The sequence below is a fragment of the Carcharodon carcharias genome, chromosome 5 (genome assembly GCF_017639515.1).
Source record: "Carcharodon carcharias isolate sCarCar2 chromosome 5, sCarCar2.pri, whole genome shotgun sequence".
NCBI lineage: Eukaryota > Metazoa > Chordata > Chondrichthyes > Lamniformes > Lamnidae > Carcharodon > Carcharodon carcharias.
This window is the reverse complement of record NC_054471.1, coordinates 156,601,150-156,613,646: the sequence shown is the minus strand read 5'-3', so window position 1 is coordinate 156,613,646 and position 12,497 is coordinate 156,601,150. Positions and strand designations below refer to the sequence as shown.

Here is a 12,497-nt window from a genome sequence, read left to right as displayed (position 1 = left end):
ACATTGGGAAATGTTGATTTACAATGGTACCCGGGTGCCCTTGCACACTTATCACTGAAAGGAAGCATGCAGGTGCAGCAAGCAGTTAAGAAGGCAAATGGCATGTTAGACCATAAGACCATAAGACATAGGAGCAAAAATTAGGCCATTTGGCCCATCGAGTCTGCCCCGCCTTTCAATTGTAGCTGATAAGTTTCTCAAGCCCATTCTCCCGCCGTCTCCCCGTAACCTTTGATCCCCTTACCAATCAAGAACCTATCTATCTTGGTCTTAAATACATTCAAGGACCTGGTCTCCACAGCCTTCTGTGGCAATGAATTCCATAGATTCACCACTCTCTGGCTAAAGAAGTTTCTCCTCACCTCTGTTCTAAAAGGTCTTCCCTTTACTCTGTACCCTCGGGTCCTAGTCTCTCCTACTAATGGAAACATCTTCCCCACGTCCACTCAATCCAGGCCTTTTAGTATTCTGTAAGTTTCAATCAGATCCCCCCTCATCCTTCTAAACTTCATTGAGTATAGACCCAGAGTCCTCAAACGTTCCTCATATTTTAAGACTTTCATTCCTGGGATCTTCTTGTGAACCTCCTCTGGACCCTCTCCAGGGCCAGCACATCCTTCCTGAGATACGGGGCCCAAAATTGCTCACAATATTCTAAATGTGGTCTGACCAGAGCCTTATAAAGCCTCAGCAGCACATCCCTGCTTATATATTCTAGTCCTCTCAAAATAATGCCAACATTGCATTTGCCTTCCTAACAATCGACTCAATCTGCAAGTTAACTTTAAGAGAATTCTGGACTAGGACTCCCAAGTCCCTTTGCATTCCAGATTTATGAATTCTCTTCCCATTTATAAAATAGTCTATGCCTCTATTCTTCCTACCAAAGTGCATGACCTCACACTTCCCCACGTTGTATTCCATCTGCCACTTCTTTGCTCATACTCCTAACCTGTCTAAATCCTTCTACAGCCTCCCCACCTCCTCAATACTACCTGTCCCTCCACCTATCTTTGTATCATCTGCAAACTTAGCCAGAATGCCCACAGTTCCTTCATCTAGATCATTAATGTATAAAGTGAAAAGTTGTGGTCCCAGCACTGACCCCTGCAGAACTCCACTAGTCACCGGCCGTCATCCTGAGAAGGACCCCCTTATCCCCACTCTCTGCCTCCTGCCAGACAGCCAATTTTCTATCCATGCCAGTACCTTGCCTCTAACACCATGGGCTCTTATCTTACTGAGCAGCCTCCTGTGCGGTACCTTGTCAAAGGCCTTCTCGAGGTCCAAGTAGATAACATCCATTAGCTCTCCTTTGTCTAACCTACTCAAAGAATTGTAACAGATTTGTTAGGTATGACCTCCCCTTGATGAAACCATGCTGACTTTGCCCTATTTTACCATGCACTTTCAAGTATTCCGAAATCTCATCCTTAATAATGGACTCTAATATCTTACCAACAACTGAGGTCAGGCTAATCGGCCTGTAATTTCCTTTCTTTTGCCTCATTCCCTTCTTAAACATGAGGGTTACATTAGTGATTTTCCAGTCCTCTGGGATCCTCCCTGACTCCAGTGATTCCTGAAAGAATACCACTAATGCCTCCACTATCTCTTCAGCTATCTCCTTCAGAAATCTGGGGTGTAATCCATCTGGTCCAGGTGATTTATCCACCTCCAGACCTTTCAGTTTTCCTAGCACCTTCTCCTTGGTAATGGCCACCATACTCACCTCTGCCCCCCGACTCTCTTGAACTTTGGGGATGTTACTCATGTCTTCCATTGTGAAGCCTGAAGCAAAGTACCTATTCAGTTCCTCCACCATTTCTTTGTTCCCCACTATGACTTCTCCAGTGTCATTTTCCAGCTGCCCAATGTCCACTTTTGCCTCTCTCTTACCCTTTATATATCTAAAAAAAAACTCTTGCAATCTATTTTATATTACTGGCTAGTTTACCCTCATATTTAATCTTCTCCATCCTTTTTTCTTTTTTAGTTGTCCTCTGTTGGTCTTTGTAGGCTTCTCAATCCCCTAGTTTCCCACTGCTCTTAGCCGCATTGTATGCTTTCTCTTTAGCTTTTATGCTGTCCCTGATTTCCCTTGTCAGCCATGGTTGCCTGTCCTCCCTTTAGTATGCTTCTTCTTCCTAGGGATGAATTTTTGTTGGCCTTCATTGTGAGAGGACTTCAGTGCAGCAGCAAGGGGATCTTAATGTAGCTGTACAGGGCCTTGATGAGACCACATCTGGAGTGTTGTATGCAGTTTTGGCCTCCTTACCTCCTTACAAATTGCTATAGAGGGAGTGTAGTGAAGGTTTACCAGACTGATTCCTGGGATGGCAGGATTGTCGTATGAGGGGAGACTAGGTCAGCTAGGCCTGTATTCACTGGAGGTTAGAAGAATGAGAGGTGATCTCATTGAAACTTATAAAATTCTAACAGGGCTGGACAAACTGGATGCAGGGATGATGTTTCCTCTGGCTGGTATTCTAGAACAAGGGGTCACAATCTCAGGATACGGGTTAGGCCATTTCGTTCAGAGATAGGAGAAACCTCTTCACTCACAGGATGGTGACCCTGTAGAATTCTCTACCACAGAAGGCTGTGGAGGCCAAGTCACTGAATATATGTAAGAAGGAAATAGATAGATTTCTAGACTGTAAAGGTGTCAAGGGGTATGGGGAGAGAGCAGGAGTATGGCGCTGGGATAAAGGATCAGCCATGATCATGTAGGGTTGAATTATCCCCCTGTCGGGGGGGAAGGTTGATAGGCGGGCGCGTACGGGCGTGCTTCCAATCAGCGCTCCCAATCGGAGGTCTGCCGCCATTTTACGTGGGTGGGCCAATTAAGGCCCGCCCAGTGTGACGTCCACACAGAAGCGCTATGCTCTCCCTGTGCGGGCGCGGGGGGGGGGATTCCCAAAATCGCGAGTGCGCTCTTTCGCACATGCACACTAAAGAGCAAATTCATCTCCCTAAGGCTAAGTGCAGCCTCAGGGAGATCAGCTATAAATGTGAAAAAGACAAAAATAGAAAAGTAAAATCCCCTTACATGTCCCCTCATGTGACAATGTCATGTGAGTTGGAACATGTCCATAATTTTCACAAAATCTTTATTTAAATTTTTTAAGCCTTACATGAAACCTCATCCCGCCCGTGGATGAGGTTTCATACTTTTTCTAATTCCTGCTGGGGCTCCTGGCCTGCCTGCCAACCTTAAGGTTGGATGGGCAGGTATTTTAATTACTTAATTGACCCTGTCAATGGCCTCAATTGACCATTGACAGGTCGGCGGGCGCACAGCTGATTTTGCTGAGCCCCCGCCTTCCTGAAAATTTAAATGAGGCGCAGTGAGATTGGGAGTTCCCCCCGACATCAGTATGCATCATTTTACGTGTTGGCGAGCCGGCCCCCTCCCCTCTCGCCGACTTGTAAAATTCTGCCCACTGAATGGCAGAATGAGGGGCTAAATGGCCCACTCCTGCTCCTATTTTCTATTTCTATGTCTCAGGACAAGATCCAAATGGGTACCCTGACTATCCAGATGAATCCACAAATTCCACGCCTGCTCTAATCTGCACACTTTGGGTTTAACACTCCTGGGTACCAAAATCGGTGGAGGCAATTGGTGATTTAAGTGCTCTTAGCTACCTCCGTAAACCATGCACACACAAAACACTAACCGCCCCCTTTTCCACCCCCGTGAAAATGGGAGGTGCCACATTCAGGGGTGGTACTTATAATTCCACCATTTTTGTTGTGGTGAAAATCTGGGCCTATGATAGTATGAAGAAAGGTTAGTTGAAATTTCTTGAACATAGATGGCTGCTGGAGAATGCAAGAGATTGACACAGGAATGTGGGCACCATTGCATTTTTGAAGGAAAAATTGGATAAACATTTGAAGCATACAGGGTAATATGGTGAGAAAGCAAGTCAGGTCAGAAAGCAAGACAGTGAAATTAGTTTCAGATTGGCCTAGCCAAGAGCTGCAAGTCAAATACTCCTTCAGTTCTGTGTACCTCCATTATTAACTGACCGCATAACAGAGAGGGTTATGAGAGAATGAGAGATATACAGCAAATTAGTGCAAAAATGATCAATATTTGAAAGATAGTGCTGTTTGAAAGACCAGCTCAAGAAATGAGCTAAAACAATCCAAAGGAGTATAGTCCATTATTTGTTTCAGCTCTTTTGTGAATGTCTTTTGTTCATTATGACTAGAATGATTGTAGTTTGTCATGCTATTCTATGTAATTTTCTCCTCTTGCCTCATAACTGACCATTTCCTTATTGCCATCTATATATGTCATGCAATCTGAAAACATGAGAAAATACAATCCCTGGGCCCTAGTGTTTTGATATATAATTTCTCAAAATGGTTGAAGCTCTAATACTTTTAGGTTCTCCAAGATGAATTTGATGGGGTATGACTGGATTGTTTACAAGTTTTGTTGAGTTTGTTCCTTTCCTATTTCTCCAGCACCAACTAACCCAGGATTGCACCTCAGAACACTTTTTGCCTCTCTCATGTAACAGCTGTCTCATCTGGATCAGTAAATCAAGTATTGTTGTCCTTTAATTCCTGGTGAGTTTACTTACATTTGCAAAAAATCTTCAGAATTTTCTTCTTATTCTTAAATTTCACTCTTTTGCAAGAGGATGGTTATATGAATATTCTAGATAGAAGCATGAGAGTCTGCATAGCTGTTATTTTTCCAGTGTCATCTACCAGAACATTTAAAAAATCCATACATGTAGCCTTATTTCCCTGAGGCACCACTGGTGTTTCAAACTTGTCTCCGAGAGATTTTTCTCTCTTAGCTTGCCTGCACTCAAAAGGATTATCTTCTTTACTTTCTTTCCCAGAAGAGACCATTATATATTGTCTGTACTTGCTACTGCTATTAAACTAAAGCACACTATAAAATAATACAAATTTCACTTGTTTTAGAACTTTTGAAGTAATCACAAAACATTGTGAGCAACAAGCATGAATGGACATGATTATAACATCTAACAAATAAACATATGTTAGGATTACTGAAAAGATACTGATCTTATCTTATTGAACTCCATGGCAGACAGTGGCCAATCTCGCACTATGAAGATCAATATGCAATTGGTTTTACTCTATTTTGATTGCTCTAGTGCAGCACTGCTAGTTTTATATTCAAGTCTTTCTGCTATGAACCCAATTGATCCTGGGATTACCATTGACCACAAACTGAATTGAAACAGCCATATAAATACTGTGGCTGCAAGCGCAGGTCAGAGGCTGGGAACTCTGTAGCGAGTAACTCACCTCCTGACTCCCCAAAACCTGTCCACAATCTACAAGACACAAGTCAGGAGTGTGAGGGAATAATCTCCACTTACCTGGATGAGTGCAGCTCCAACAACAATCAAGAGGCTCGACACTGTCCAGGACAAAGCAATCCTGCTTGATTGGCACCACATCCACCAGCTTCAACGTTCATTCCGTCCATCCACTGACACACAGTGGCAGTAGTGTGTACCATTTACAAGATGCACTGCAGTAACCCACCAAGACTCCTTCGATAGCACCTCTTGAACCCGTGACCTCTGCCACCTAGAAGGAAAAGGGCAGCAGATGCATGGGAACACCATCGCCTGCAAGTTCCCCTCCAAGCCACACGCCACCCTGACTTGGAAATATATCGCCGTTCCTTCACTGTCATTGGGTCAAAATCCTGGAACACCCTCCCTAACAGCATTGTGGTTGTACCTACACCACATGGACTACAGCAGTTTAAGAAGGCGGCTCACCACCACCTTCTTAAGGGCAATTAGGAATGAGCAATACATGCTGCCTAGCCAGTGATGCTCACATCCTGTGAAAGAATAAAAAAGAATCCCCCTCAGGATCTTATATGTTTTAATAAGATCACCTCTCATTCTTCTAAAGTCCAATGGGTATCGGCCCAACCTGTTCACTATTTCTATTTCGTTCCCCTTGCAATAAATGCCTACATTCCATTTGACTTCCTAATCACATGCTGTACCTGCTTACTAACCTTTTGTAATTTATGTACCAGGACACCCAGATTCTTCTGTAGCACCGTGTTCTACAATCTCTCTCCATTTAATTAATATACTGCTTTTCCATTCTTCCCACCAAAGTGGACAAGTTCACATTTTCCCACATTAAACTCCATCTGCCAAATTTTTGCTGACCCACTTAACCTATCTATGCTCCATGAACATATTTGTGCAGTGCCAAAAATTGAATGAATTTTTTCCTCTACATAAACAGCACAATGTTTGCATGGGCGCCAGTGTTTACCTGAATTCCCTGTTGCACTGAATCCAAATTAGTCCACATTCACCATTTTTTCTATTAAAAAAGAAACAATTTTGATTTGTTCAGAATAAAACATCTGATCTGGCAGTAGAACTTCCCATAAAATGAAACATATAGCAATAGCGAAGGTATACTACCTGTATTCCAATAGTTTATGGAAAATGTAATAATAAAAAATAAGAGGATAACTAATGATGGAATGCTTTGGACTCTGAAAGGTATGTCACATGATGTTGCATACAATATGCCTTTGGCTGTGTAACTGCTTTGGTGACAGTTAAGAATTTGTTTCATCACAACTATGTGCTATTTTTGTTTGAATTTATTTTTTAGGTTTATTTTTTGACTACTTCAGAGTTCCACCCACAATTCTTTACAAGATACATCCTCTTGAAAAACTGACAACTAAATGCAAGGCTTGTACTTCACACTATCAGATTCATTTGTTCAGTATTCAATGCATCTTTGAAATCAAACCCAAAGCTTTGACTTGCATATTTGTCTAATCCTCTGAAATGTAGATACTATTTGATTCAGTTTAAGAGGGAAATTTTTTTTTAAGGACAATAAACCAGTTGAAATTACACTGAAAAACTCATAAATGGTACATTTTCCTCTCATTGAACCAGATTTTCCTGGAAACCTGCATCAATATAGTGCAGGTTTGTTGGCTGAATCTTGGAACAGCACAAAATGAAATGGGAAAATTATTAAATTTACACCATCATTTACACCATCAGGTATGGCAGTTCATATTTTCCTGTGACTTTTGCACTTTTTCTTGCTTTGAGAACTATAGCATCAGGGTCTGGCACATATAGGGTTCATGTGGGACTGAGTACAGTACTGCCCACACAGTGATGTAAGAAAGCACATGACCTGCACCCAGGGTTAGTTGAGTGTCGGATAGCGCCATGTGTACCAGCAAGCATGGAGACAGCCCCTAGCTTGTACCTTTTACTATATATTTGTAAATAGTTCCAAAAGTCAATAAAGTTAATACAGTTAAACTACATATGACTATAAAGACTTCTTCAGATCGACCAAACGGTAACCAACACCTTACACCGCCTGAAGATTCTATGTCGCAGAATGTTGAGCTGCCAATTCGGCCCCTCCCTCAGCCACGTCTCTGTGATGGCTACCGTATCACAATACAGAGAAAAACTAAAATGCTGGAAGACTGAGAAAAGATTTAACCAAGCATTCTAACCTGAAAAGAAGCTCTAGAAGAAGAAGTGCAGAGGAAAAATTGCCAGGAGAATGCTCCATAGAGAGGCCTGGAAGCTGAAGGCAAAGATTTAAAACTCCTTATTGCAGCAGGAGATTCCATTGCATCTTCTTTGGAAGTTCAGCTTCACATCCCAGAGAACGGGGTCAGCAGGTCAAGCAAGGGTGAACTAATTTTTTTTTAAATTCCAGGCTACAGCAAGTCCTGAAAAATCTTTAAAAATTTCAGAGTCAGAAGTACAATTTGAAATAACCCAATCCCCGAGTTGTCACTTTAATGCGCCAAAAAAACAATAAATAATTAATTGAAAACTCCAGGAGAATCGCGACTTTCTAAACCCAGCTAAAGGCAAGCAAAAGCCAAGAATCAACAAATTCAAGATTTTAAATGTAAACACTGAGCAAGAGATCTCTGCAGGCAGCCATTCCAGGTGGCTATTGTTGAGAAAAAAAATTTCAAGTTGAACACAATTGCAATTGTAGCAGAGCCCACGAAAACTAGCAAGCGCAGGAAATCCCTTTGCCTCCAAATGAATGGCAAAGCCATCTTGAAGTTTAGAAAGCTCCTAAAGCAGAGCCTACACATTTGAAAATGTAACCACAGGTCAGAACTCCACACTTCTAAATCAATTTAGACTCATCTAAGGCCCAAATCAATCACAGAACTGGTGACATTTGATAAAAAGCTTCCCAAGATACATCAACATTTCAGTTTTAGAAAACATCAGAAGCAGAGCAGGTTAATACACTGCTTTACTTGGTAGGCCCAATTGTAGACAACATTATTGCAAGACAGGGAATCAATGAATCATCTGTTACATTTGAAGAAGCACTAAAAACTTTCAATGTTTATTTTAATCTAAAAACAATAAAATATTTGAAAGAGCTAAATTTAACAAGCGAGTCCAGCAGCCAGTAGAACCTGTTGATTAATGATCTACACAGGATGGCAGATCCTGTCGATCAATGATCTGTACAAGATGACAGAAGGCTGCGGATAAGGAGATTTAGATTCTGAACTCATCAGAGACAGAATAGTGGTAGGAGTAGCAGATGATGCACTCTTTGATCATGCAAGCATGCGAAGATCTAAAAACAGAAAATGCTAGAAAAACTCAGCAGGTCTGACAGCATCTGTGGAGAGAGAAACAGAGTGAACATTTTGAGTCCGTGTAACTCTTCTTCAGAGCCCATATGGACTCAAAACACTAACTCTGTTTCTCTCTCCACAGATGCTGTCATACTTGTTGAGGTTTTCCAGCATTTTCTGTTTTTATTTCAGATTTCCAGCATCCACAGTATTTTGCTTTTATCTGTGGGGAGATATAACCTTGGTAAAGGCAATCCAGATAGTTAGGCAGTCAGAAATCTGTGAGCAGAACAGAACCATTCTAAGGAGAAAACATAAACAATGATGCAGAGGTCAATGCATAGTTTAGCTAATTAAGCAATAAAGATACAAGGACACTGCAGGTCAGGGAAAGAAGTACCCGAACTGGCCAGCAGAGTGACCATGCCAATGCTATGGAGCAAAGCGAGATCAATATCCTGCAATTTCAACCCAATGCATTCAGTGCAAAAGGATTGGGCACTATGGCAAACTGTGGAGGGCAAAAACTCTGAAATACAAAGAGGCCCAAAGATTTTCCATGAGATCAAGACTGTAGGTCCAGAAGATACACAACCGTGCTTCTTAGGTGAGGTCAAAGATCTTGGTTTCTTTTTTTGAAATGTGGACATTTCAGTCAATGGCCATTTAGTAAATTTTAAATTAGACACAGGGAGACGTAACAGTCCTGCCAGGCAAAGAACCATAGCTAAAAGACCTCTGGCTTCGAACAGCAGACAGACCACTCTATGGGCCCAAAGGAATCCGATTTCTAATCATAGGCATGATTCTGGAACCACTAAGGTTTGGCAGCAAAAAATTCTACGAGCTGATGTATGTCATTTATAACCAGCCTTTCTCTCTCTTGATCGCAGATGCCTGTGTAGCCCTGGATCTCCTCAAAATGGCAAAAGATTTGAAGACAACCACCATCGTTAATCATACAGAACTGCAAGTTCCCAAGTACTCAAACAAAAAAGGGTATCCTGACTGGGTCTTCAGCTCTGAACCATCTTCTCTCTTTGCGGAATAGGTTTGTCCATTCTCATTACAGGTGCCAGAAAACCTTCAATGGTCAGACCAGCCAACCACCCAGGGGGAAACCATAATGCCTCCACTGGAGTATGTAAAAGAGAGTGACCAGCAGTCCGATGAGCTTCAACCTCTGGCCCTGACGACGGCACTGCAGGTCAACACTTCAACCATCAAACATATGCTGCAACCGCCAGCCAGTATGCCAAAGCCACAAAAGATGCTGGAACCTGGTAGCAGCTGTCCATTGCTGACGACAAAATGCTGAATTGAGCATACCACAAAACCTCATTCTGGTCACTGGAATGCTCATCCTCTGCCACAGAGGACATCACGATGACCCACACGATGGTGGAAGAAATTAAAGAAATGACAAGGAGATGAATACAATGTTCTTCTACCCCACAAGAAACGAGTTAGGGTAGCAACCACTGAACCGACCAAGCCCAGTTCAACATGAAGGAATGGAAGAAAGGGATGAAAACATACATCAGAACAACCTCCAAACCTACAGAAGGAACCAGCAGCCATAGAACCAACCCTCCTCTGACAGAAGTGCAAACAAGATATGGAAGGGATATATAAGGCCTCCAGACTGCTTTAACCTTTGAATTCAAGACTTCAAGGGGGGAAATGAGATAATGATAATAGTAATGACAATGTAAATTTAGGATTGCAATAACAATGTACAACAGAAGGTAAGCTATAATCACTTAAATACATTGGCTAAAGACTTGGAGGGAAGTGTAGTAAAGAAGTCTGACACATATAGAGTTAATGTGGGACTGTGTACAGTACCGCCCACACAGTGAGGAGGGAGAGCATATGACCTGCATCCAGGTTCAGTTGAGTGTTGGCCAGAGCTGTATGTACCAGCAAGCATGGAGACAGCTCCTAGCTTGTATCCTTCACTGTATATTTGTAAGTCATTCCACAAGTCAATAAAGACTTAGGATTAATACAATGTTAACTGTATTCCTCTCTGCAGATACTGTAAGACCTGCTGAGTTTTTCCAGGTATTTTTATTTTTGTTTTTATTTTGGATTTCCAGCATCCCCAGTTTTTGCTTTTATCTTAGGGTTAATATACCTATAACCATGAAGGTTCTTCAGGTCTACAAAACTGTAACCAACATCCTACAAAAAAACAATTGCCAGTCAATATTCATAGCTACACACCAACCCCCCAACTCCACTGAAAACAATGCAAGTCACAATTTTGCTGAATACTCAACATTTTACAGGTTGCATCTATTTAGAATTAAAGATAATGGTCCTTATGGCCTGAAAACAACATCTTTCATAGTTAATGACACCAACAACAACATCAACTTGCATTTATATAGTGATTTTAAGATAATAAACACCCCACGGCACTTTACACTAAACTAAATTTGGCACTGAGAAACATAAGGAGGTGTTACTGCTTAAAAAGTAATTCACCTGAACAAAAATAAAAATACCTGGAAAAACTCAGCAGGTCTGACAGCATCTGTGGAGAGGAACACAGTTAACATTTTGAGTCTGTATGACTCTTCAACAGAACTAAGGAAAAATAGAAAAGAGGTGAAATATAAGCTGGTTTAATGGGGGGGTGGGATAAGTAGACACTGGATAGAGGGCTGATAGGTGGAGATAGCCAAAAGATGTCATAGGCAAAAGGACAAAGAGATGTTGAAGGTGGTGGTGATATTATCTAAGGAATGTGCTAATAGGTAACATTAAGGGTAGATAGCAGGACAAGTAAGGTACAGATAGCCCTAGTGGGGGTGGGATGTGGGGAAGGGATCGAAATAGGCTAAAAGGTAGAGATAAAACAACAGATGGAAATACATTTAAAAATAATGGAAATAGGTGGGAAAAGAAAAATCTATATAAATTATTGGAAAAAAGAGGGATCAGAAAGGGGGTGGGGATGGAGGAAAGAGTTCATGATCTAAAATTGTTAAACTCAATATTCAGTCCAGAAGGCTGTAAAGTGCCTAATCGAGAGATGAGGCGCTGTTCCTTCAGTTTGCGTTGAACTTCGCTGGAACATTGCAGCAGGCCAAGGGTGGACATGTGGGCATGAGAGCAGGGTGGAGTGTTGAAATGGCGACAGGGAGGTCTGGGTCATGCTTGCGGACAGACCGAAGGTGTTCCGCAAAGCGGTCACCCAGTCTACGTTTGGTCTCTCCAATGTAGAGGAAACCGCATTGGGAGCAGCGAATGCAGTAGACTAAATTGAGGGAAGTGCAAGTGAAATGCTGCTTCACTTGAAAGGAGTGTTTGGGCCCTTGGACGGTGAGGAGAGGGGAAGTAAAGGAGCAGGTATTGCACCACCTGCGGTTGCATAGGAAGGTGCCGTGGGAGGGGGTTGAGGTGTAGGGGTGATGGAGGAGTGGACCAGGGTGTCCCAGAGGGAACGATCCCTGCAGAATGCTGCCGGAGGGGGAGGGGGGGAGGGGGAGGGGCAGTGTGGGTGGGGGTGTGTAGGGAAGATGTGTTTGGTGGTGGCATCATGCTGGAGTTGGCGGAAATGGCAGAGGATGATCCTTTGAATGTGGAGGCTGATGGGGTGATAAGTGAAGACAAGGGGGATCCTATCATGGTTCTGGGAGGGAGAGGAAGGTATGAGGGCGGATGAACGGAAGATGGTCCAGACACAGTTGAGGGCCCTGTCAACCACCATGGGTGGAAAACCTCGGTTAAGGAAGAAGGAGGACATGTCAGAGGAACTGTTTCTGAAAGTGGCATCATCAGAACAGATGTGATGGAGGCGAAGGAACTGAGAGAATGGGATGGATTCCTTACAGGAATCGGG

General features: G+C 42.5%; 1 long non-coding RNA gene across 2 annotated transcripts in view; it reads left to right on the top strand.

Moving 5' to 3' along the window:
• Positions 1 to 10,678, top strand: part of LOC121278324 — a 37,065-nt gene extending 26,387 nt beyond the window's left edge. For both annotated transcript variants that reach the window (XR_005943105.1, XR_005943106.1), the window contains exons 3-4: positions 4,483 to 4,587; positions 9,538 to 10,678. This is a non-coding gene — a long non-coding RNA (uncharacterized LOC121278324). The remainder of the gene's footprint in view (positions 1 to 4,482; positions 4,588 to 9,537) is intronic.
• Positions 10,679 to 12,497: the final 1,819 nt, after the last annotated feature.